The sequence below is a fragment of the Chiloscyllium punctatum genome, chromosome 32 (assembly GCF_047496795.1).
Source record: "Chiloscyllium punctatum isolate Juve2018m chromosome 32, sChiPun1.3, whole genome shotgun sequence".
NCBI classification, from domain to species: Eukaryota; Metazoa; Chordata; class Chondrichthyes; order Orectolobiformes; family Hemiscylliidae; genus Chiloscyllium; species Chiloscyllium punctatum.
In genome coordinates this window covers 12425718-12452921 of record NC_092770.1, presented here as the reverse complement: position 1 = coordinate 12452921, position 27204 = coordinate 12425718, and the positions used below count along the sequence as shown (strand labels likewise).

Sequence of the window (27204 nt, the reverse complement as noted above, 5' to 3'; positions counted from 1 at the left end):
TACTTGGATAGTATGACCTCTCAAATTTATATTCCAGTGATGTATGCAATGATGTTAGTGCTTTTACTTTGGAACTTTATCTGAAAACATAATTTTTTAAATATCTGATAGAGTCTATACCCAACTTGGACTTGCTCAGCTGTGTGTATGCATTTGTAATGTGCAATCTGCAACATTTGCTTGAATAAATTATTGTACAAATGCTTAGCATTTTTGTGTCAAATTCCCGTCTGCTCTTTTAAGACTCGTGTCTCTAATTGATAACTATTTTGATATGCATGCTTTGACTATTCATAGAATAATTTCCAGTCATGCGCCTCTAATATCTCGTATAGATGCGATTTAGCAAAAATGTGAGACAATTGGGAAAATCAGTCTAGTGTTAAATTGCCGTCCACTATAACATCTGGGATACTTTCAGGAGCTGGTTGCAGCATGTGGACCATATAAGGCTGACAGCACATCATCAAACTTCACTTTAGTCCAGTACCATAAGCAGTTTTTTTCACCTATTATAATTTTTTTGTTCTACCCTCATTTGCCAAGAATATTTTGGGTGTAATTGTGTTAGTTTGCTGTTGCTATTATCCAGCTATCTTGGCTTAGTGACATACCTTTGCCTTTATTTCCAAAGGTTGTGACTTAAAGCTTCTTTCCAGATACTTGAGCCCAAAAACTATGCCAACAAGGCTCCATAATGAGGCTTGCTACCTTGTTGGAGGTGCTATCTTTCCAGTGTTATTGTGAAGCTTTGCTGGTTGACCGAAGCAAGGAAGCAAGTTGTCTCACCCAGAAGAAAAAGTCAGTTGAAAACAGTAGAAAACTACAACTGTGTTTGCCTATCTTCTAACCAGAGTAACAGCTTGTGCCTTGAGCAACCAGAACACCCCGTAAATCTAACCAGAAATTGCTTTGCGCTTGAATATATCAGAAGACTTCAGCTGTGACCAGTTATGATTTTAACAGCAGCAGGTTACCTGTGAACTGGAGACTGACTTTAATGGTTCAACCTGACTGCTAGGCACTCACCCTCATGCATGCCTCACCCTCACTCTGCTATTGTGAACTAACAATATTTATCCCTTAAACAGCACCAGGAGCCAATTAAATGGCCATATGAACTGGTTGTATAAAACATATTAGGGTAAAATTCAATTAGATTCAATAGAGGACCCAGGGATCATGATTCATAATTACCCCATGCCTGGTCAACTTGAGGCAGTTTGTATGCAATGTTTGTGCTTACCTTTCATCAACTTGGATTCCGTGTGCAGCCCAGCAGGAATTCCTGCTTCTGACTGGCTGCAAGCTCAGCATGGGCCCAGGTACATGTTTAGCTAGTACAAAGTCACAGCTAGCTTCAGTTCTGAAAGACAGTCTGCCCCAAAGGAAGGACTGGGATTCAGGCTACAGCAGTTGCTGGAACTGTTTCAAGAAGTGTTTGGAAAGAAGAAGCGTGGCAATGGCGTAGTAAGCCAGAGAAAGAGCTCCCAGGTGAACTGATGCAGTACTTAAGGCCTAAGCAGGCAAGGAGGAGGAGAGAGATCTGAGGGGATCTCAACCTTGGACAGGAGGCCTGTGAAAGTAAATACAAACAAGTGGCCAGAATCTGGCTCTCAGAAGCTGGGATAGTGCCAAGAAAAAGCTCTGTGAGCTTACAAGTGTAGTCAACATTAACGAAAATGCATCTTCAAATTGCTGGCACCTTCTCTCATCCACAAAACTAACTAAACCACAGTTCTTTCATACTACATGATGGATCAATCTTCATCACTCACTCAAACATCAGCAGCCGCCAATCCATACCTAATATTCAGATGCTCCACCTCACCTTCAATGCAGCCAGCACTTGTCAATGTAGCCAGCCTCGCAACCATTTCTTACAATCTCTACATATCATCAACTATTTAGCTATGGCAGGCAAATCATAAAAGTTCATCTTAAACAGAATAAATGGCATATTTCCTTCTTTTTGTTTGGAGGACAAGATCACAGACACCAGCAGAGAGATAGTGGGTGACAGGCACGCCTGCTTCAGCCAAGCCCATTGAAGGAAATGAGACAGGCAGACGCTAAGCTAATTGAATTTAGCATCACTGAAAACATCCTGGAGGGGGATGTTCCTGCTAAATGCACCTTCTCAATCCCACTTCATCCTTATCCTACTACCCCGCATTAATTGCAAGCCACAAATGGTGTCACTATGTATCACTCACCTTTCAACTCAAACCACACCCTTCTTTTTGCATAATTTTCCAAAAGTACCATCATGTTGATGACCCCTATCATCAAGTTACTGATGGTCAAGAATAGAGCGGTAATTCCATCTATCCTTTTTGTTTTGTGTATAGGACATAACCTGTACAATTTTCTACATTGAGGAGAAAGTGAGGACTGCAGATGCTGGAGATCAGAGCTTAAAAATGTGTTACTGGAAAAGCGCAGCAGGTCAGGCAGCATCCTGATTGACCTGCAATCTTCTTCCTGACCTCTCCACCCCCACCCCCTCTCCGGCCTATCACCCTCATCTTAACCTCCTTCCACCTATCGCATTCCCAACTCCCCTCCCCCAAGTCCCTCCTCCCTACCTTTTATCTCAGCCTGCTTGGCATACCCTCCTCATTCCTGAAGAAGGGTTAATGCCCGAAACATCGATTCTCCTTCTCCTTGGATGCTGCCTGATCTGCTGCGCTTTTCCAGCAACACATTTTTAAGCAATTTTCTACATTGTCAGGTAGATGCCAACATTGTATCTCTACTGGAACAGTTTAGTTAATAATTTGCAAAGTTCTCAAACCTAAGTCTTCAGTGCTGTTGGCAGAGATTATTGTCATGGTCTATTGGCTTTAAGACATAAGAACATAAGGGGGGGGGGGGGGCAATGACTTAAGAGTATTAGAGTAAAAATGTCTAAACTATTAATCTAGGTAATGTTCTAAGGACCCAGGTTTGAATCCTGCTGTGGCACATGGTGGTATTTGAATTCAATTAAAAGAAATCTCCAATTGAAATCTAATCTTGACAATTAAACTGCTATCAAATGTCAGAAACACTCATCTTGTTCACGAACGACCTTTACAGAAGAAAACCGCTGTCTGGCCTACTTGTGTCTCCCGACCCACAGCAATGTGGTTGACTTTTAACTGTCCTCTTGGCAATTGAGATGGGCCTCTCTAATTGCTGTAAATACCTCAGCCTTGTCTTTTGCACCGATGCACTGGCCTCCCCCGTAATTGGACATTCAGATATTGTACAGCCTCCTCTTTCAAATGAGTTGTTTTATTCACCACCACCATTTGAATGTGACAGAACCCCAGAGCTCACATCAGGTCTGTTTGTTGTGGAATTGCTCAGATCCATGCATTTACCTGCTGCTCATTTTTACTTGCAGGTGGTGCTGTTTTGTACTTTGAGGTTGACATGTCATTTCTTGGTCTGCCTGGTGCTCTTCCTGACATGCCTCCTACAGTCTACTTGGAAGCAAGTGGTAATGACAGAGGGAGAGATATGCAGGGTCATAAGGTTTACAGGCTGTGTTTGAGTACCAGTTGGCTGCTGCTGATGGCCCACAACATCTTATGGATGCCCAATTTGAGTTGCTATTTCAAAATTTATCAAATTCAGCACGGTGGTTATCCCATACAACACAGTGGATGAATTATTCGGTGTAAGGATGGCACTTTGACACTCTGTTGTTATAGAGACAATCACTTCTACTAATACAGACATGAACAGATGCTTCTGTAGCAGGCAGATTGGTGAGGATTAATTCAAGTATATTTCTCCTTGTTGCTTTCCTCACCACCTGCTGCAGACCTAATAAAGCAACAATATCCTTTAGGACTCAATCAGCTTGTTTCAGTAGTGGTTCTACTGAGCCATTCTTGTTGATGGATATTGAAGTTCACCCAGAGTACATTGGGCATGCTTGTGCTTCCTCCATGCTGGTGTTTAACATGGAGCAGTACAGATTCATCAATTGAGATGGGGAGACGACAAACATAGTACTTCAAAAGAGGTTTCCCTATTCATGTTTGACGGGATGCTATGAGACATTGAGGTTCGAAGTCATGTTGACGATGCCAGGCAACTCTCAAAACACTATATCACACTGCTGCCACCACGGCTGGGTCTGCCCTGCTGGTAGAACATGACAGACCTAGATGTGTCTGGGACATAGTCATAATCACAGAACTTCATAGACAATGAGTGATAGGGAGGCTGAATAGGCTGGGGCTTTTCTCCATGGAGTGTCAGAGGCTGGGGAGTGACCTTACAAAGATTTATAAAATCATGAGGAGCATGGATACAGTGAATAGCAACGGTCTTTTTTTCTAAGGTGGGAGAGTCCAAAACTAGAGGGCATAGATATAAGATGAGAGGGGAAAGATTTAAAAGGGATTTAAATGGTGCATGTATAGAACAGGCTACCAAGGAGGTTGTCGGGGCTGGTACAATTACAACATTTTAAAAGGCATGTGAATGTGTACACAAATAGGAAAGATTTAGAAAAATATGGGCCAAATGCTGGTACATGGTCCTAACTCAGATTATGACTTCTGGTCAGCATGCACGCGTTGGACCAAAGTGTTTGTTTCCATGCTATATGTCTCTATGACTCTATATTAACTATTGCTTAACTAGTTAGGCGACACGGTGGTACAGTGGTTAGCACTGCTGCCTCACAGCACCAGGGTCCCAGGTTCAATTCCAGCCGTGGGCAACTGTCTATGTGGAGTTTGCACATTCTCCCCATGACTGTGTGGGTTTCCTCCGGCTGCTCTGGTTTCTTCCCATAATCCAAAGATGGGCAGGTCAGGTGAATTGGCCATTCTAAATTGCCCATAGTGTTATTGCATTGGTCAGAGGGAAAATGGGCCTGGGTGGGTTACTCTTCAGAGGGTTGGCGTGGACTGGTTGGGCCAAAGGGCCTGTTTCCATGCTGTAGGGAATCTAATCTAATCTAGTCAGTGAGACAGCTCTCCCAATGTTTGCACTTGCCCCAGATGTGAGTAAGAAGGACTTGGAGGGTTGACAGGACTGAGTTGGCTGCTATGATTTCTGAATACCAGCTGATTGGAGGGCAGCTTTGCAGATGACTCTGCCTGCAGGACTGTCCAATGAGAGGCTGCACAGAGGAGAATATCCGAGTGTATGTATGCCAAGATGCTTGGTCCATTGGCAGGCTAGCATGTTGGCACTGTCAGGAAGAAAGGCAGAGTTCTGTCCAACCTGGCACATAGTTTTGTGCAGCACTTGGAGTTTATTCTTTCTTTCAGCCAAATCTATGGCAGAACCAGCAGACACAGCTATAATGCAGTCTCTAGTGGTTAATGCAGCAGCTTCCATTGTAGCGCAAGCATGAAGATCCCTAGTGTCTGAGTGAAAGTTCACATTGAAGTAATGAGATTGACTCTTTTGGCAATGCCAGCTCAGCTGTCAGCATGCAGATTTATTCGGCTTCCAACATAGCTGCAGATACCAGTATTCAAGTGAACTTTCAGGCTGACAGAGCGATACAGATATCTGTGTGCTCCAACAGATTTACTAGGGTTATGACCCATAGGCAATGGCAGTGACTCCATTGAGCTTCAGGATGACCGTGTCTGCGCTCCCAGTGCTTGCACCCATTACTCCAATTCCACCATGCAGTTGTCCCTCAGCCAATAAGTTCAGATCTCCTACCCCATGTCAGTGGTGCAGCCTAATTAACGTTAAGTCCTTGAGATCCGGTTGAGGTGAAAGGAGTCTTTTCAAGACTATTCGCTGTCTTCCCCAGTAAGTGCCATTTTTTGCAGCCACTGAAGTAGCACTATGTAGGAGCACCAGGCCCAGTAAGACATCCACTGAGGAGTGCACAAAGTGAAAATTTCCAGAAGGATTATTAGGTGAGCCCCGATGATCTCAAAATCTCTGCGTGCGTCTCAAAAAAACATGAATGACAGCAATATTGATGCTACGACAGTCATCATAAGGATCAGATTTACAATAAGTACCAGCTCTGACTTCAGTCTGAGCTTTCATTGCAGCATTTGGGATGTTCCTGTCTGTATTGTGGAAACTGAGATATTAACTATTCCATTTCAACCCTAAGTAGACATGAAATGTGTCATTCTCCATGGAGACAGCAGAAGATTTAGAGTTGGAGAGAAAAGCAGGTGTACACAGTTAGCACTGGATCCCATTCCACCATTCTTCAGGGAAAGACAACTCGACCTTTAACGAGCTATTGAAGTAGCTTTTCTTGACCTGTTGAGTTACAACACTATGCGCTGCAGTGAAAACCAAGCAATTGAAAGTACAGTCAAAAGAGAAAATACTGGAAAATCTCAGCAGGTCTGGCAGCATCTGTAAGGAGAGAAAAGAGCTGAAGTTTTGAGTCTAACTGACCCTTTGTCAAAGCTAAAAAAAGTTGGGGGGAGAAATAGGGAGGTATTTATACTAGGAGCTTTGACAAAGGGTCAGTTAGACTCGAAACATCAGCTCTTTTCTCTCCTTACAGATGCTGCCAGACCTGCTGAGATTTTCTAGCATTTTCTCTTTTGGTTTCAGATTCCAGCATCTGCAGTAATTTGCTTTTACTAATTGAAAGTACAGTGTGCTCTCATTGAAGTGATATGGAACGAAGAGGAAAATGGCAATCATCTAGGGAACAGAGAATGGGAGCTGAGATGTACTTTGAGGTCATCATGCCCCTGCAATGGCATTGCCTTTTTTTGATCCAATGGCAGGAGGGCAATCTGCTGAGCTGGACTCCTCCTTCCATTTCCACTGCTATAATCTGCTAGTGACATCTCTTTACCACTTAACGGTCACTCTGTACTGTGAAGTGAAACCAAGAAGGAAATAAATATCTTCTCGAACATGACATATTCCTGAAAACAACTGCACATTTTCAAAAGTAACCATCTTATCCAATGTGCAGTGCAAGTAGTTGTAGTCTGGTGATAAGTCGCATAAACCAAGGAACTTTCAAAATTATTCCTCTGGCTGCGTTGAGTTGGCAGTTTGCTGTTAAGAAAGCATTTGGGATCCACCTTAACCAATGACTTGCCTTCTAAACTTACCAGTCTTAAAATTTTCTCCTATTGAGAATCAATAGAACATGGGTTTCAGGTAATACTTATGCATTAAATAAGTAATGTTGTGTGCTCCTCACTTTGCTGCAAGTTGAATAATGAATTACCTCAGCAAGAAATGGGATTATAATTTTCATAAAACTCATTCTATTCCTTCATTACTCCTTTACCACTAATTGAGTTTTAATTTGGAATTACAACACATTTTCATGCTTCATAGCATCCCTGCACAGATTGTTGTACACCCCTATTGACTTTAAGTCTGTCTCTGTCTATTTGAGTACCACAGGGGTGATATCTCACTAAGCATAATACATAAACGCAAATACTCCTTAGCAGACAACTGTCTATTTGCAAACAGTTTTTTTATTTAGAATTTGATTATTATATTAAAATGACTTGCTTTTGTATAAAAGTATGCACTTGACTGAGACAATTAAATAGTAGATTCACACAACCCAGTTTTCAAGCTAACTGCTTCACATCAAGAAAAAGATTAAGCTAATTTATGTTATTTCATTCGAAAGTAATTTGAATTATTCTTAGATTTTTGTTAAAGTTTTAGAACATTGGTTAACCTACATTTTAAGTACTTTCACAGCTGTAGACTTCATCTTAGAATGAAGATGTTGTGAAACTTGAAAGAGTTCAGAAAAGACTTAGAGTCATAGAGTCATAGGGATGTATAGCACGGAAACAGACCCTTCGGTCCAACCTGTCCATGCCGACCAGCTATCCCAACCCAATCTAGACCCACCTGCCAGCACCCAGCTCACATCCCTCCAAACCCTTCCTATTCATATACACATCCAAATGCTCTTTAAATGTTGGAATTATATTAGCCTCCACCACTTCCTTTGTCAGCTCATTCCATACATGTACCACCCTCTGCGTGAAAAAGTTGCCCCTTAGGTCTCTTTTATATCTTTCCCCTCTCACCCTAATCCTATGCCCTCCAGTTCTGGACTCACCCACCCCAGGGAAAAGACTTTGTCTATTTACCCTATCCATGCCCCTCATAATTTTGTAAATATCTATAAGGTCACCCCTCAGCCTCCGATGCTCAAGGGAAAACAGCCCAGCTTGTTCAGCCTCTCCCTATAGCTCAGATCTTCCAACACTAGCAACAGTTTCATTCTAAATCCTTTCTGAATCTTGTCAAGTTTCACAACATCTTTCCAATAAGAAGGAAACCAGAATTGCATGCAATATTCCAATAGTGGTCGAACCAATGTCCTTTACAACCGCAACATGACCTCTCAATTCCCATACTCAATACTCTGACCAATAAAGGAAAGTACACCAAACGCCTTCTTCACTATCCTATCTACCTGCGACTCCACTTTCAAGGAGCTATGAACCAGCACTCCAAGGTCTCTTTGTTCAGCAACACTTCCTAGGACCTGACCATTAAGTGTATAAGTCCTGCGAAGATTTGCTTTCCCAAAATTCAGCACGTCTCATTTAGTTGAATTAAACTCCATCTGCCACTTCTCAGCCTATTGGCCCATCTAGTCCAGATCCTATTGTAATCTGAGGTAACCCTCTTGGCTGTCCACTACACCTCCAATTTTGGTATCATCTGCAAACTTGCTAACTATACCTCTTATGCTCGCATCCAAATCATTTATGTAAATGACGACATGTAGTGGACCGAGCAAAGATCCTTGTGGCACTCCACTGGTCACAGACCTCCAGTCTGAAAAACAATCCTCGACCACCACCCTCTGTCTTCTACCTTTGAGCCAGTTCTGTATCCAAATAGCTAGTTCTCCCTGTATTCTGCAAGATCTAACCTTGCTAACCAGTCTCCCATGGGAAACCTTGTCGAATTCCTTACTGAAGTCCATATAGATCACATCTACCGCTCTGCCCTCATCCATCCTCTTTGTTACTTCCTCAAAAACCTCAGTCAAGTTTGTGAGATGTGATTTCCCATGCACAAAGTCATGTTGACTATCCCTAATCAGCCCTTGTCTTTTCAAATACATGTACCTCCTGTCCCTCAGGATTCCCTCCAACAACCTGCCTTCCGCAGACGTAAGGTTCACTGGTTGATGGTTCCCTGGCTTGTCCTTACCACCCTTGTTAAACAGTGGCACCACATTAGCCAACCTCCAGTCTTCCAGCACCCTACAAGTATGTTGCTAGAGTTGGAGGATTTGGGTTATGGGGAGAAGTTGAATAGGCTGGGTCTGTTTTGCTTGGAGCATCAGAGGCTGAGGGATGACTTTATAGAGGCTTATAAAATCATGCGGAGTGTTATGAAAGTGTGGGTGTTCTGTACTTCTAAGAGAGTTAAAATCTAGCAGTGGCAGCACCAAGTGTTCTCAATAAGGCACAATGTAACTTGTTGTCCAGCTACTGGGCAGCTGGTTGCCTGGAAATGACTAAACAGATTTAAATTAGGCCAAGCAGTTTACATTACACCCTGAAAAATACCAAATTCCAATCAAGTTTGAATTGAGTATAATGACAATCCTAAAAGCTAATGACAGTCTGATGCTTTGGGGTATAAGACTGGGGAAAATTGAATGGTTGGGAAGAGAACTGCCACAAGACCAACAGCTGTAGACTGCTAGTCAGAACTCTCTGAGAGGTATCTTCTAGAGAAGAAGTTTGCACCCAGATAAACCTCAACTCTGACCTGGGAAGCCAATCTCCTAATGAAGATAAAGAGATGATTCGAACTCTGGCTGGTTTTAAAATTTGAATTTTCTGTAAATCTTACTTGGGAGTTTTATCATACTAGTATTATAGAAGGGAAAGTAAAAGATAGATCAGAGGAAAGAATTGTAAATGTTTATTAGTTATTCTCTGTTATACTTTAAGAAAAAAAAGTTGTTAATTTTTTACTTTGTATAGTTCTTGACCACTTGGATTTTTACAGATTACTGCATGAATTAAATCTTTTCTGTGTTGCTGGTTTTAAATTAAGCTGGAGGGTTTACCCTGTAACAGGGGCATGATTAGAATAAATAGACAAGGCCACGATGCTCGGGGGAGTTCAGAACTGGAGGGCATAGGTTTAGGGTGAGAGGGGAAAGATATAAAAGAGACATAAGGGGCAACTTTTTCATGCAGAGGGTGGTACGTGTATGGAATGAGCTGTCAGAGGAAGTGGTGGAGGCTGGTATAATTCCAACATTTAAAAGGCATTGGGATGGGTATATGATAGAAAAGGTTTGGTGGGATGTGGCCGGGTGCTGGCAGGTGGGACTAGATTAGGTTGGGATACCTGGTCTTCATGAGCGGGTTGGACCGAAGGGTCTGTTTCCATGCTGTACATCTCTATGACTCTAAGATATAGAGGCACTGGAGAAGGTGCGAAAAGATTTATGATGCTGCTGCCAGAACTAAAAGGTTATAGTTGTCAGGAAAGCTTGAAAAGGCTCAGTCTCTTTTCTTCAAAACTGAGGCTAAGGCATGACCTAATGGACTCTTTTGAAAAGAATTAAAAGGGTAGATGTGACTAGCTCTTTTAGCTAGTAGGTAGTTCAGAACAAGCCAACATTGTGGATTTGATTACAATTTCAGATGAAATTGACTTGAGATCCCCCTTCTTGCTTTGTCCCAAGAATGGAAGGCAATGGTAAACCATTAGTGGGGGAAGAAATACTGCCAAGAAAAGAGCTCAGAATGAAGCAGCAGCAAGCAGGGAAGACATGAACAAATGTAAATGGATGTTTCCACCTATGGGAAAGATGTGGAGATAATCTATTACAATCATTTCAGGAGGATTTCAGGAGAAACATCTCCAGTAAGCATGTGGATCACATTACCACAAGGAGTAGATGAGGTAAACAGTATAGATGCATGTTTGGAGAGGAGAAGCTTATACTGGTAAGGTTGAATGAAGAAGGATGGGAGGAAGCTCATGTGGAACCAGTTGTGTTGAATCATATATTTTTGTGCTGGATATTCTAATCAATCAAGGCTATTAAATGTATTGATGTTCTACAAACATTCAATACCCAAACACAGATTATATTACGAGAGAACATGATCAATTTTGAAACAAAAACAGAGTGCAGGAGATCTGGCAACAGCTGCAGAGAAAAACAGTTAACATTTTGAATGTTAACTTTTGTATTTTTTTTCACATATGCTACCCAGATCTGTTATGTTTTTTGAGCATTGTTTTTGTTTCAGATTTCCAGCTGTTTATGATCCATTTTAATTTCTTTTGGTCAGTTTCAAGATTGTGATATTACTGTACAACCTTTGCAAAGAGAATCACAAGAAATAGGGACACAAAATTTAAAAATTCATCTCGAGCATCATGGCCTGTCATTTTACAGGAGCAGAGGCAGAGGTGAACACCAGTGACTGCTGGCAATATATTTGGACAACGGCTGAATCCGAGACACTGCCTGTGTAGTGTCTCCCACCCACCCTCCTCCTCTCACCAAGAAAAGGACTCTCTAGTGGGTTGATAAGGTAAGTTGATTGGTAAACAAATTATGTTTTTTTATCTTCTACTTAATGGTTAATTGAATTAGACCATAGCAGAGAAGTACCAGAAATTATTTAACTCAAATTTATATATATTAATTAAGTAGGTATATATGGCTGGGCAGGTGGTGTGCTGTAGCTGTATGATGGGGGAACTGACTGATCCCATTGTGAACGACCACATCTGCAGCAAGTGTTGTTTGCTGGAGGAATTCTGGCTCAGAGTTGATGATCTGGAATCTGAACTTCAAACACTGCGGCACGGTGGCACAGTGGTTAGCACTGCTGCCTCACAGCGCCAGATATCCGGGTTCAATTCCCGCCTCAGGCGACTAACTGTGTGGAGTTTGCACGTTCTCCCTGTGTCTGCGTGGGTTTCCTCCGGGTGCTCTGGTTTCCTCCCACAGTCCACTATTTAAAAAGAGCAGTAGACAAAATATGGGGAAATTATAGACTGGTGAGCTTAACCTCTGCAGTGGGGGAGATGCTTGAATCTATGATCAAGGAAGAAATAGCAACACATCTCGAAAGAAATTGTCCTATTATACAGATGAAGCGTGGGTTCATGAAGGGCAGGTCATGCTTCACAAATCTTTTGGAATTCTATGAAGACATTTCAAGTAAGGTGGACAACAGGGATCCAGTGGATGTGATGTGCCTAGATTTCCAAAAGGCCTTTGACAAGGTGCCGCACATGAGGCTGCTGCATGGCATTCGGGATAGACTATTAGTGTGGACAGAGGATTGGTTGACTAACAGGAAGCAAACAGTGGGGATAAATGAGTGCTATTCTGGCTGGCAATCAGTGACTAGTGGTGTGCCTCAGGGATCAGTGTTGGGACCATAATTATTTACAATTTATAAAGATGATTTGGAGTTGGGGACCTTGTGTACGGTGTCAAAATTTGCAAATGACACTAAGATGAGTGGCAGAGCAAAGTGTGCAGAGGACTGTGAAACCTTGCAGAGGAATATAGATACATTGAATGAGTGGGCAAAGGTCTGGCCGATGGAATACAATGTTAGTAAATGTGAAGTCATCCATTTTGGTAAGAGTAACAGCAAAATAGATTATTTGCAGCTGTAATATTGCAGAGGTAATATTGCAGCTGTACAAGGCCACATCTAGAGTACTGTGCGCAGATTTGATCTCCTTACTTAAGAAAGGATGTACTGGCACTGGAGGAGATGCAGAGGAGGTTCCCTAGGTTGATTCCAGAGTTGAGGGGTTGACTTATGAGGTGACGTTAAGTAGTTTGGGATTGTATTCATTGGAATTCAGAAGAATGAGGAGGGATCTATAGAAACATATAAACTTATGAAGGGAATAGATAAAATAGAAATTGATAGGATGTTTCCACTGGTAGGTGAAACTAGGACAAGAGGGCATGGCCTCAAGATTGGAGGAAGCAGGGTTAGAACTGAACTGAGAAGGAACTTCTTCACCCAGAGGGTTGTTAATCTATGGAATTTCTTTCCTAGGGAAATAGTTGACACTATTTCAGTAATCACTTGTAAAGCTAAGGTAAATACTTTTTTGAAATATAAAGGAATTAAGGGATATGGTTATAGTATGCCACCTAAGGTCTGAACCCCACACCTCCAAGATCATCCCAGAAGATTAAGCACTATGAACAGGAGCCTTACTTTAGCATTCAAGTCAGATCATTCGACTCCTTTCATAATGTCTGTGTTAAGAAACAGTAGGCTTTGATTTCTCATGCTACTTTTGAAGCAAGCTTCTTTGTCAGTATGACAGGGCACCTGTCACCTTTTGGAAATGGAATATTCTTTACCCTACAGCATCCATCAATAAGTCTCGAGCACACACTCCGAGAATCTGGAGATGCTCCCAGTGGACACTTGCTGTCTTCCAGTACATTAAAACTGTGTTCCTTTCAGCTTCACAACAATCACTTCATCCTCTTTTCCACTCCCCTGCCCTCACCCCCTTAAAATCTGCAGGCTACTATGAATTAACGTCGAACATGACCAAGTAGTGATCTTTCTTGAACCATCATGGGCAGCTGCCAAATTACTGACACAAATAGAAATTGCAGGGGAAATTCAGCAAGTCTAGCAGCATCCATGGAGAGAAAGCAGAGTTAACACTTCGGGTCGAGTGACCCTTCTTTTGAATTGATTGTAGCTAAGAAAATGTTGATATCCGTGCAGAAAATGGTTACTTGTTACTGATTTGGTTCACATTGATTAGTTTTCTTTGTTAGATAAGGCAAGAACTTGCATTGGTTTTTAATGAATGAATGAAACAATCATTCTGCCTATTTGCTACCAAAAAAACCAAAGAACTGCATGAAATACTGAACGAACTGCAGATGCTATAAATCAGAAACAAAAACCGAAATTGCTGAAAAAGCTCAGCAAGTCTGGCAGCAGCTGTGGAGAGGAATCAACATTTTGGGTCCAGTGACCTTCCTCAGATCAGTTGTGAGGAAGGATCGTCGGACCTGATACTTTGACTGACTTCTCTCCACAGAGGCTGCAAGACCTATTAAGTCCTATTTTTGTTTCCCAAATAACTGCAGAGACTAGAAATTGGAAACAAAACAGAAATTGCTGAAAAAACTCAGTAGGTCAGGCAACACCTATGAGAGAAAGCAGAGTTAATGTTTCAGGTCCAGTGACTTTGAACTAATTTTTGAATGGGAGTTAAAAGTTTAAACTAACATGAAAATAGTTATGTGTGTTTTAGGAAAGCAAACTTGGTTCTGGACATTCTAGCTACATCTAGAGCTCAGCATGCGATAAGATTCTGATAAATATTCTAATTTAGTTTTAAACATGAATCTGCCAGAATTATTTGGCATGAGGCATTGCAGCAAGAATTTTGCATTTATAATAACTTTTGATGGATAGAATACTTTATATGACATCCAAAAATTCAAAGTGTTCCTACAAAAAGAGATGTTCCATTGAAACTTCAGTCATTCATTGATTTTTTACTTTTAAATTTATTTAAATTTATTCAATACATTTACTTTTTGATTTTGACTTACCAAGAACACTACTCAGAAGCAAGACCACCATTGGGTTGATTTTAGAATTTATGAAATTGCTTTGAAACTGTCAAATAGAAACAAAAATGCAGTTTCAAATTAAGCTTTGGAAATATGAAACATTTTGATGTCATTAAAACCAAACTTCTTTGTCATTTTCTGCCCAGATAAATTGCATTCTTCTTTACTCATGTTTCACCCACTAAATATGACACAGCCAGCTAAAAGAAATTCCATGATTTCTTTTATGCAGCTATCTTATTTCAACTGACCAGCATTTTGCAAGAATTGTTCAATCATTTGATTTAGCAATTCTAATTTTACAAATTACATTTCTACGTTGGCAAATTCAAATCATTTACATTCCAGATGGTGACTGTAATCAATCAAATGCAAAAATTCATGCAGGGCAGAGTGAGATGTGGAGAAATATTGAAGCCATTGAGCAGATGTTAAACTAAAGTACTGGTTTAAATCCAAGACTGGTATACAGGTTCTTAAAACAAAAACTCATATTTCGTATATAATCCAGATATACCAGAAATGTGCACAACCACACATTGCTGGCTGCCATGCTTGTAAAATGAAGAACCAAAAATTTATTTTGCCTCAACCCCCTGAAATCTTTCAAGCCAAATCAGAATAGGAGCTGAGACTGCATTGCTCAGATTTTGGGTGCCTTGGTGGCAGTCTGACAGTCAGTTCCCAATGCAAGTTTTTATTTATATATGTATACAAGAAGTTTTCTCCCAGCTCCAAGGCAGTTATTCAGGCATGCTAATGGCTCATGATGGCCTCATTTATATTCTTCGACTCCTCCAACTTCCCCAAGCAATGCTATCGTGAGGCCGGTGGTCTAAAGTGAATGACTGACAGGTGTGACTAGCCTCAATTTTGCCTGGGTCCTGGGTCTGTCTGCTTGGTTACAGAGATTATTCTTTGTGCCAAGCATCACTGACCTACGGGCATGACAAAAAAATGTTTACATCCATCATTGCTTGTCAACAAACCTATTCATTGCTAACAATATTACAATTCACTGCAAACTCAAAGGGGACAGTGACATAGCATTAATGTGGACTAGTCATCCAGATTTCCAGGATAATGTTCTGGGGACCTGGCTTTGAATCCTAGCACAGCAGATGGTGAAATTTGGAAGCAATAAAATCTGGAATAATAAGCTAGTCTCATGAAGACTTTTTTTAATCAACTGTTATAAAAACCCATCTGGTTCACTAATGTCCCTGTTAGGGAAGGAAATCGGTCCTACAAGTGACTGCAAATCAAAACAGTGTGATGGACTTCCAAAATGTCTGGGAAATAACTCTGAGAGCTAATCGTTCAAGGACAATAAATGATGACCAATAAATGCAGGTTGTGCCAGTTAACACTACAGCCTTTGCAGAAATAAAAGGAATTAACTCTTCACAAACTGTTCAGTTGAATAGGCCCAATATAAAAGAGCTCACCCAAAATGTTGCATTAATAACAATTTTAGAATTTAGGTGAACTGTTATACTGCTTCATTAGTTGAACTGGACGATTTAACCGAATAATTCTGATTTTCTTAAACTGTCCTTTTCTCCAGCTCTGACACACTCCATGCAAACAAACTCAATCATTGGAAAGACAGCCAATACCAGGATATTCAGAGGAATTCCCAAATGTTTTCCAGAATATCTACTTCTGCTTTAGCATGGAAAAAAACAGTTTTTTACAGAAATATTGACAGGCATTATTTCAGTGGTTCTTCTTGCTAATGCATTTTTAAAAATTCAGACACAAGCACTATCAGCTGACAATGGAATACAAAATCTCCTCATGCTTTTCCTAAATAAACAAATTCTTCATATCAATGTATGTACACTTCCGTCCGTTTTGGGCTGGCAAATGACTGTTCCTGCTGGGAACAAGAGATTAAAGTTGAGAAAGAATTCTGTTTTCTTTTTCTCCACTTAAGCATTTAAACAGAGTTACTTTATGGTTTGGCTGCTGATTATTACTATTATATATCACTAGTGCCATTAACAGACATCACTTCCAAAAAGCCAAGATTCAGGAAATTCCCTTGCTAGCATTGTGTGAAGGCAATGTTTCCTCTTACGGGTGAAAATCTAGAAATGGATTCATGATTTAGGAATTGCCCATTTAAAGCAAAGACGAGGTAACTCTTTTTTTAATGAAGTTGAGAGCCTTTGGAACTGCCATCCTAAAAAGATGGAAGCAGAGTCTTTGCATATTTTAAGGTGGATGTAAAGAGATACTAGTTATCAGCCAGGTGAAAGATAATAAGGGTTTAGTAGGAATGCAGATTTGAGATTACAGACCAGCATTGACCTATTTGAGTAGCAGATCAGGCTCATGAGGCTGGATGGCAGTTTTTTTGTGGGATCACACTGTTACGTTGTTTAACACCATCACCCATTTGATTGTGGGTTGTATTGTGATGTTATATTATGTGTTGTTGGTAAATTCCATAACACAAAGGAACTCTGTGAACTGAGTAGAAACTGCTCGTTTTCTGTGACAATATTGCCTGCAAAGCCCCATTCACAGACAAATTGCTCAGAATACCAGTGACTGACGTGGCGCTTGTAGAACTTCTTGTAATGATTTCTGGCCATTTGTTATTTTGGTCATGAACAACGAGCAAAGAAACATTGATTGTTAGTGGCTGCTTGCACTTTTTCAAATAATATCTACTTGGAGTTGTTGGCATGGTTTTCTTGACCATGGGGGTCAGTTGTAGAGATACAAGTCATGATTTAATATAATTTTCCACTGAATCTTCATCCTAAAGCAGTTTATAATGAACTTTGCTATGTGGCAATCCATAGCTGGTCACCTGACACTTTCTCAGGAGTTGTTTCACAGGGCTGTTATTTCATGTTAACAGCATCTCAAATGGCTTTTAAGGTTATGACTCAAGACACGTTGCTATCGCACTTTCAGGATAACCATTGAAGTTTCCTGTGTGACATCAAATAAGTCAAGTTTATTGTGGACACTTTACACTTGCTAGCATGAATCAATCCTTTTTCGATTTTATGAGACCACTTGGTTTTCAGGCATTGAAGTATTTTCTGCAGCATGCTGGCTGCCTTCAACTTTTCTTGTGTAACAAATCTGTGTAACAGATACAAAAATAATAAGATTAAATAGTCTTTGTTGCAAGTCATTTTAATCTATATAATGCTGTTTACAATGTTAATACTTTGATGACTACGCATGATGCCTGTTCAGTTGCTTGAATCTACTTGAATTTGAATGATAAAGATAATCATTTGCACATAGATCCTGATGTTGCTAACGCTCTAGGATGTGTTCACAAATCAGTGCAGTGAATGAATTTATTATCACCGAGATACATATGCAAAGCAAAAGTACCGACTAGTGCTTCCTTCTGTCCGGTAAAGTTGTGTTTGGTTTCTGCTGATGGGTATGCTGCTTAGGTGATTGGAGGAAGCAAGTGACTAATTTACTGTGAGCATCCAGCTCCACTCACATTTCCTAACACATGGGTCAGAATGTGTGCCAACTGCCAGAGATGCCATTTTTGCCTTTAACATATCAGCTCACATTTTGCCATGCCCTGCATTCCCCTTGTGCAGGTTTTTGCAGAATCTTTTGAAGAGGATTCATAGTCTAAGCATATATGGGGACTAATTTGTGATTGAAAGTTGGTGGTCCCAAGAAATGATTCTAACTCTTTCAAACTGGATAGTATTGGAAGCATACAAAATGTTTTCACGTGGTTATGCATAGGCTTTATCCCAGCTGCTGTCATTCTGTGCTGTAGTCTCAGATATTGAGAATTTTTATGACTTGGGTAAACATCACTGATAACTTCTGATCATATTCTGCTGAGTCCATTCCAATGACAAACATGTCAAGTAGATTGAATATCCTTTATTGTTCAACAAGGTTGAAGAACTACCTTTTGAAATGTGCCCGGTACAGTTAGTGAGTAGGGTATTCTGCAGTGTTAATTATATAAGTTGCTGGTTTTGGTATCTTCTGATAAAATTGGTAATGTCAGTGAAGGCAGTTTTGTTTATTCCACATGGGTCTTGTGCAGCTTCTCGCAATCTGTAGTCAGGTGACCAGGGCAGCCATATTAGATCCATGTCTCTTCCCTTTTTTTAAAAAAAAGTCCATGAAAAGTCTCAGTATCATCCAAAATTCAATAGTCTATATTTCCCATTATCATCACAATATTTAAAAAAGGACCACTCTAGCTTTAGGCAGATGTTCTTGCTTTGCTTAAGATGGAAGGTTAAAATTCAAGGCTGTGGAATTGTGCATGGACATTAATGGGTAAAACACTCAACCGATGTGGAGGGAAGGAGGAGGGTTAAGATTGCTCCCAGTATGAGTAACTTATGATCTTATATCTACTTAATGTGGTGTAAAGTGGCTATTGTGAGACAAACAAAATCACTATTCGACAATATCTTGCCCTTGCCTGCTAGGTATTATAATTCTACTGCCAGAATTATTGTGAGTTGGGTTTTTATTTTGCTAAAGTTGAAGGACCATCACCAAATGCTGATTGATCTTGGCAAGTGTCCCAGTGTGAAGGAATGAAAGCATCCAAGTCTTCACTAGTGAATCATCTTTAGTAGGCAAAAGTCACCCAGATAAAAATTTTACTCGTATGCTACACTGGCTAATGAGAGATGACTGAATGAGATCTAATTAGCATTATGATTTTTTTTCATTTATTGTGCCTATACTACACTTACAGGGCTAACTATTCTTGCCCAGTAAACTGCATCATCTTGAAGTCTCAGCTCCTCCTGATTGTTCAGTGTCAAATTGTGATACTACAAATTAAAAATAATCATTAATTCATAACACAGTTTCAGACAATCAGTAAAACAAAACCTAAAATAATAAATCAACATTTAAGTCTACAAATAGCAAAGTGTTACAATGTGTTCGGCACTCCCTGGCTAAGGTGAAGAGTATTGGAGAGGGTGGATATTCCTAGTCACTATTTAGTGACTGTTGCTGCAAGTTGCCTTGTACAGATGCTGAGGGAAGGATAGATTTGAGCTCAGGTGTAAGTGTCTGCAGTTGAATGCTCTGTAAATACTTGCTGACCCTGGATGAGAAATGAGAGCTTGGACACGTTACAGAAGGAAACTGAAGCTTGGGAAATTATTCCTAAGCAGCAAACATATAAAAACAGGATTTTGCAGCACAGGAGGAGTCTATTTGGCCCATTGCCCCAATCTCTTCGAAAGAACCATTCTTCAATCTTATTCCTTTGTACTTATCCTACACAATACTTAACATTTTTTATTTTTGAAAGGGTGATGATCCACCCTTAAATGTTCTGGTACTCTTCATCTTTAACACTGTTAAATGCATGCAATTGCTGATTCATGGATGTTGTTTAAAACCAGCTTGAGTCAACACCACGTGGTTGAGAGAAAATACACAATGTTTAGGATAACTTTCATGATTTTACCATCTAAATCTATTTTAGTAAAATGATAAAACCAATTTGATTAGCATCAGCATATTTTTCTGTCATTCTATCCATTTATATTATCTTGGAAGATTTTTATTCAGAATATATACTTGGTGGATTCAGCTCATCACTTTCTCTGACCAACCACAATATTACACTTGGACAACATCTCAGGGCATGATACAAGGGCACCAGCCACATACATCCCTTCATCTGTGTAGTTTGGCACCCAATATCTGTCAACGTATCATGATCATCATGGCACCTCTCTGATGCACTGCCAAGCAGTTCACAGACAAACTTGCATTGAAGGGAGCACTGACAGCTAGTACTGAGAAGTTTGCAGGAGAAATATTTTACATGCATAGATGGGCAACGCCCCCCGCTCCCCCCCCCATATCGAGGATTGGACTCCATTACATCTTCGAACTGTTCACTTACTCTCTCAGCATGCCTTCATATTGCAACTACCTGCATACTTGAATCACCCATGGAAACCCTTGCCTTACCAAACCTTTCAATACATTGGCGCTTCAGCCGGGACTGAAAATTTTCTCTACTGCTGTCGTAAGGGCCTGTTTAATGCAGACACACAGATAGCTTCCTTGTCACTCTTGTCATGAGGTTGTGGGTGGGGGTGGGGTGGGTCATCTTGGTGACCAGTGCACCAAAACTGCAGAATAACACCTGCAGAATGTGCTAGCCATCTGTGCAGCAAACACCAAGCATATCCAAGGATATTCATTCAACCAAACTGCCAAGTCAGAATCTGGTGGGAGGATCATCCTCAGTCAGAATCATGGGGATGTATAACACGGAAACAGACCCTTCAGTCCAACTCGTCCATGCTGACTAACCTAATCTAGTCCCCTTTGCCAGCACTTGTCCTACATGCCTCTAATCCGTTCCTTTTTATGCACACATCCAAATGCCTTTTACATGTTGCAATTATACCAAACTCCACCTTTTCCTGTGGCAGTTCATTTCATACATACACCAGCCTCTGTACAAAAAAAGTTGCCCCTTAGGTCTGTTTTAAACTTTTCCTCCCTGCCTAAACCTATGCCCTCTAGCTCTGGACTCCCCCACACCAGGGGAAAGACCTTGTCTATTTACCCTATCCATACCCCTGATGATTTTATAAATCTCTAGGTCATCCCTTAACCTCTGATGCTCCAGCGAAAATGGCCCCAGTCTATTCAGTCTCCCCCTTTAGCTCAAACTCTCCAACCCTGGCAACATCCTTGTAAATCTTTTCAGAACCTTTTTAAGTTTCACAACATCCTGCTGGTAGGAGGGAGACCAGAATTGCATACAATATTCTGAAAGTGGACTAACTAATGTCCTGTACAGCTGTAACATGATTCCCCAACTCAGGTCAGGGTGGGAACCACTATTGGCCAGAGCCTCAAACTGTGAGGAACACAATCCGCACACAATCCCGCTGCTTTAAGATGATCCATCATCCACGTTTGGATGCTCACAGTCAAGGTGGATGACCTAGTACAGTCCAGGGCGTGTTCAGAGGCCCAACAGAAGTATCCAGTATACCAAAGTCCTCATGGATTTTGTAGCCATCCCATTCTATTTTCACCAGGTTCTGATTCAGCTATTTTTTTTGCAAAGAGGAATGAAGAAAGTGGGGAATGGAACAATTTAAGGAAGAAGAATATTTCCCTCAAATAATTTTTAAAGTTGAGAAGAAGTTAAAAAGCTATCCCTAGTGAAAGGGATACATTCTGGCAGTGAAGTGACTTGTACAGTACCTTTCAGCTGTCTTCAAATCACTGGCCATTCTTCCTTAGCCAGTGGCTGTCAACTCACTTAGCTGCCCATGTGGTAAAGTCAATCTTATTCCTCAGTCTCGAAACTGAGTTCACTTGACCATTTGAAACTAAGTTTGCAAAAAAACAATAGCAATAACTAACTTCATTGCCTTTAATGTTTCGATTCCTTTGCCAGTTTGTTCTTGACTAATATTCTTCTCGTAGAGAGAAAATAATTATTCCTATTTGCTTTAAGAAGTAGGATCTTGTTGTATAAATCAGTGGTGATATCTACTGCAGCATTTCAGATTCATTCTAGAGCTTTTCAATTGATAAAAATAGTTGCAGACACAGAAAATGCAAAAGAAACTCAGCAGGTCTGGCAGCATTTGTGGAGAAAGAATCTGAGTTAACGTTTCGAGTCCCATATGACGCTTCTTCAGAATTTGTCATAAACTAGGTGGTGTTGGCTTATATTTCAAGAACTAAAATGCCTGCAGTTTTAAATCCTTAATGGTTTCCATTTAGAATGACAACAATTTGCATTTGAAATGCCCTCAACCTTTCTTAAGATGCTTCATAGGAGAATTTATCAAACAAGATTTAACACCAAGCCTCAGAAGATGATATTAGGATAGATGACCACAACCTTTTGTGAAAAGGTAGGTTTAAGAAGTGAGTTTTAAGGAACACCGCAAAGGAGAGATTTGTAAGCAAATTCCAGAGTTTAGGATCTAGGTAGCTGAAAGCCTAACTATTATAGTGGATGGATTAAATAGATGATCTGCAAGGAGCCAGAGTAGGAGGGCAGTAGGGATCCTGATGGGTTGAAGGGCTGCGGAATGTCATCGAGATAGATTAAGCTATGTGCAAGTGGATTGGGAGCTAAAATGTGTTCAGTTTCTGTAGGCCGTAGAAATTTGAATGAGTATAAATTCACAGAGGATGGAAGACATAATAGTTGAATAAGTCTCAAAGCTTTATTTGAAGCTATTATTTGAAACTCAGTAGATAGTTTGTCCAAAATTAAACACTAAACTCAGAACCACAGCAACCACACCATAGTAAAATTATCTGTGCATGTACTATCTTAACTGCTATTGTTTTCTTCAAGTTCTTTGATATTGAAACAAATAAAACCTCAATAGAACAGATTTATATGCCTAGTAAGAGAAAAGGTCCTGTTTTAATTAAATTTTGAATTGGCTTTATACAGCTGAACGTTAACTGATTTGTGATTCAATAAAGACAGCGATGCAGTTAATGCAGCTGCAGCTCTCACAAGACAAGATGCTAATGAGTTTCTTTTGTGCTGTACTCCACAAGATTCTCCAGGAAAAAAAAACAACATGCATCTGCAGCCAATTTATAATTTTTCATGAAATTACTTTCTTAATGTTTTATTATGATTTGGATCTAATGAGATGCAAATTGCTTGTAAACTAGGTTTAATTTGTGTGGCTGTCATGAGTAGACTGGCTGCTTACTAACACTGGCCTTTCATGAGACAATAAATAACAAGATGAGTTACAAGAACATTTGGTGGTGCAATGTTTCCTGCCATTTACACGATATTTCACCTCTTTCTGAGAGGGGCCCAAATCGACTACTTCACACTGCTTGTCAATTTAAATGAAAAATAATAATTTGTTTCTTTATGATTTTGCAGACCAATGTCAGACTCATAAAGTATTAAGAGTGATGCTTTGGGAATTAGATGTACCCCACACAATGTATGCCTTTCAGCAATAGTACTGCTTCAATCATATCCATTTTATGTCCATCTTTTGATTTTTTTTTAATTTAAAGACTGCATTAAAACAAAACTCATTGACTGTCAGCTTGGATTACACTGAACATGAATCCTTAAAGGTATTCAAAGTTTTTGCTTATGTATTTCCAGGATTATTGGATATTCATTATTCTATGTGAAATGTGAATGACCTAGAGTGAGATCTATATTCCGTGAAATGCAGTCAGCGTAGAGGCAATTTCCAGAAGGAAAATTATTAGAAACTTGAATAACCAAAACCCAGATGAATGCCAAGAGATAAAATTCACACGTTGTAAACAAATACTGAAAATAAATGTTGAGTCACTGGTGCAATAAATTGTGGTAAATATATATGTTTCCATTATGATGTATTCAGCATATATTCGATAGTCTGAATCAGACACATGCAATCCTCAGAACACATTTTGGCCAGACACAAAGGATTATTCTGACTTGTGCTGCATATTGTTATTGGCATGTTTACTGTAGCTTAAACTACAATGTCACTGGCAATAGCAGAACATTTGTACAAAATAGAATTAATGTCTATTTTTTCTGTAACATAACACTTTGCAGTAAATTTCTATGTGGCAAAGGCAGGAGGAGCCTGACTGTACTAACAATCAGCTTCTACTGCACCTTATGCTGTCAGCAAATAATTTAGAATATTTGTCAGAGATGTCACAATGCCAGGCTACAAATCTAGGCTTTCCTGCTGTTTCTACTAAGCATCTCCTAGTACGATGTTGTAGAGCAAGACAGCAACCAAGGAAGAATGAGCTGAGGTGATTGCTGACATTTTTATGAGATGAAGTCATCACTGGTAAAACCACAATCTATTAGCCATTAGTAATTGCCCATGAGAAGGTGATATTGTGCTGCCTTGAACAACATAACTGAGCCACCTGCAAGGCCATTCCAGTTAGTGTGATTCTGGAGTTACATGTAAGCCAGACCAGATAAGGACAGCAAATTTCTTCCTTAAAGGACATTAATGAGCCAGATGTGTTTTTACGATGATCTAGCAGTTTCATAGTCACCATTGTTGATTCTAGCATTGTGTTTAGTTCCAGATATTTTAAAATGAATTGAATTTAGTTCCTCAATTGCTGTGGTGAAATGTCACAAGAGTAGGTCCAGTAGCACAAATATGGTCATGTATCCCTTTCTGTAGTTGCTTTCTACTCTTTCTTCCATCTATTAATGTTTTTTTCACTGTCATAAAGTCTTTATTTATTTCTCTCCATTATTGTTTTACCCATGTTCATGTCAATGCTTACTTACAAACAATAACTTGTATAATTGAATTGAATTGACTTTATTGTCACGTGTACTGAGGCACAGTGAAAAGCTTTGTCTTGCAAGCATTACAGGCCGATCACAGAGTTAAGTAGCATAGATAAGTAAATGACAGGCAACAGCAGCAAAAATGAAAACACGGGTACAGGCAAATAAGTGCTAGCTATTGAATTTTCTGATACCAGAGCTGGCAGTATATTGTATCATCCGATTATCAATAATTGGTGGCTTATGGGTCAGACATTTTGCTGCCACCAGTGCTACTTCCTATATTGGGTCTAAGGGCCTGTCCATTAATAATAGTAGAGAATCAGCCGCTATAGCACCTGAATAAGAAGAGGCACAAGTTATGGTTTATTGCAAGGTAGCAATAGCTACAAGTAACATTAACTAGTTAGGCATAATCACAACTAGTAGGAACTTAATATGTCTCAACCAGAACCAGACAGTTTCTTCACCCTAAGACTGTGTGAAATCATTAGAATGGATGGAAGAAATGTAACTTTAACATTAATTCTTCAGAACTATTACTTTGCACAACAGTGAGTGCCTCCATGTTACCATTTTTATTTCCATACCTGTTTAAGGAATAGAAATTTGTCTGTACTAAAACAGAAATTGGATCACTAGCTTTTAAAATTAAATTCATGTAAGCTACTGAATTTCTGCTTGGGGTATCTTAAATTTAGCAGAGGGATCAACATTTGTGCACAGTGGACACAGATCAACCACTGCTAAACCAACATGCTTTTTGCAAATTTTATGCCCGAAAGGTGATGAGATTGATGTAATTTTCTATCTCCTAAATGTTGGCAGATTATTTGACTGTGATGAAAGAAATAACACGGCTTGGCCTGATGCTTTTCTCATTTTGGCATGCTCAAAATTGCAATTCCCAATTGGTATATCCAAAGACACTTATTTGACTCATAAAGTATTAAGAGTGAACACTTTGGGAATTAGATGTACCCCACTATGTATGCCTCTCAGCAATAGTATCAATCAGACCATTTCATTTCCACTTGGAAGAGTTCTTCATTCTCTTCTTCTTTCAGAGGCCAAGAGATTAATGCCAATTTTGAAATTCCTAATTGCACCCAAGTTAAGATCGAATAATAGGATGATACTTGAAAATAGCCAGGTCTTTATGGCTCAGTCCAATACAGTGTACTTAACAATTAAACCTTTGGAAGATCTCTTCCCTGAAGATTCTGTGCTGCATATTCCAAACTGGAAAATTAGCAAAGGTTGACCAGTTTAAATACCACCTCAAAAACATAACAGGCATATAAATAGGTTTGAATGTCGATCTGTAATACATAGTACCTTAATGATGAATGTGTAAATATATTCCACAGTTTATCATGATGTGACCTCCTAGCACAAGTTATTGAGTCTGTTGTTTCTTGTGGTGAGCAGTTACTTTCACTCTGGAGAGGATACAAAGGAGATTTGACAGAAAGATACCAGGAATGGGGAACAATGTAGAGTAAGAAAAGTTGGAACTATTCCCCTTTAGGACAGAGACAGCCAAGAGGATATTTAATTCAGTTTTTCAAAACCAAGATGGAATCTGACAGGATAAATAAGGAGAACTCTTTCCACTTACAAAAGAGCCAATAAGCAAAAAAAGACAAACTTAAGACAATTGACAAAAAAACTGGAAGGAAGATTAGATAACTTTTATTAGCTTTTTACTCGGAGCTGTCCCCATCTATGTTGCACTACCTGAAAGTGGAAATTGATTCCATAGTAACTTTTCAAAAGGGATTTGGATGTATACTTGAAATATTTATAGGTCTATGGACTAGTATATATTCTTAATAATGCAACTTCAGAAGATCCTAAGCAAAAAAAAAATCTAGCAACACACATATTTATCCTATAGTTTGATTGACCCTCCAAGAAAGAAGTGAAGTGCAAGATGAACACATCCTCTGCTGCAACCCATGATTTTCATCTCTGTTGCTTCGAATTGAAGAATTAAAATTTTATATTAAAGTAAGTGGAAACAATCACAATGCATGAATCTATAATTTCCAGAAGTTGTAACCAAAGACCACTCACTGCTGAGGGTTCCAGTTGTTGATACCCTTCCTTAAATACCAAAGCTGTTGTTTTGGAGTTAGTGACACAAACATGGAAACCACAATTCATAATAGGACACACCGATATCCTGCAGCTCAATCATTTCATCAGAATCAGACACACTAAAATCAACCTGGAGTTGAGGCAGAGGACCTGTCAACACTGGAACATAAAATGAGCATACAAACTCCAAACAGTTGTTTGTGAACATCATAGAGCCACCAAGTGCGGATTCTGAGCCCATACT

General features: G+C 39.8%; 1 protein-coding gene across 7 annotated transcripts in view; it reads left to right on the top strand.

Annotated features, from left to right (window-relative positions):
* mgat4c (mgat4 family member C) overlaps positions 1-27204 on the top strand; it is a 416483-nt gene that overhangs the window by 314377 nt on the left and 74902 nt on the right. For 5 of the 7 annotated variants that reach the window (XM_072551642.1, XM_072551645.1, XM_072551646.1 and 2 more), the window contains one exon: positions 11381-11519. The exons of the other annotated variants lie outside the window; for them this stretch is intronic. The gene's annotated coding sequence lies outside the window, so the exon portion shown is untranslated. The remainder of the gene's footprint in view (positions 1-11380; positions 11520-27204) is intronic. 7 annotated transcript variants of the gene reach the window in all.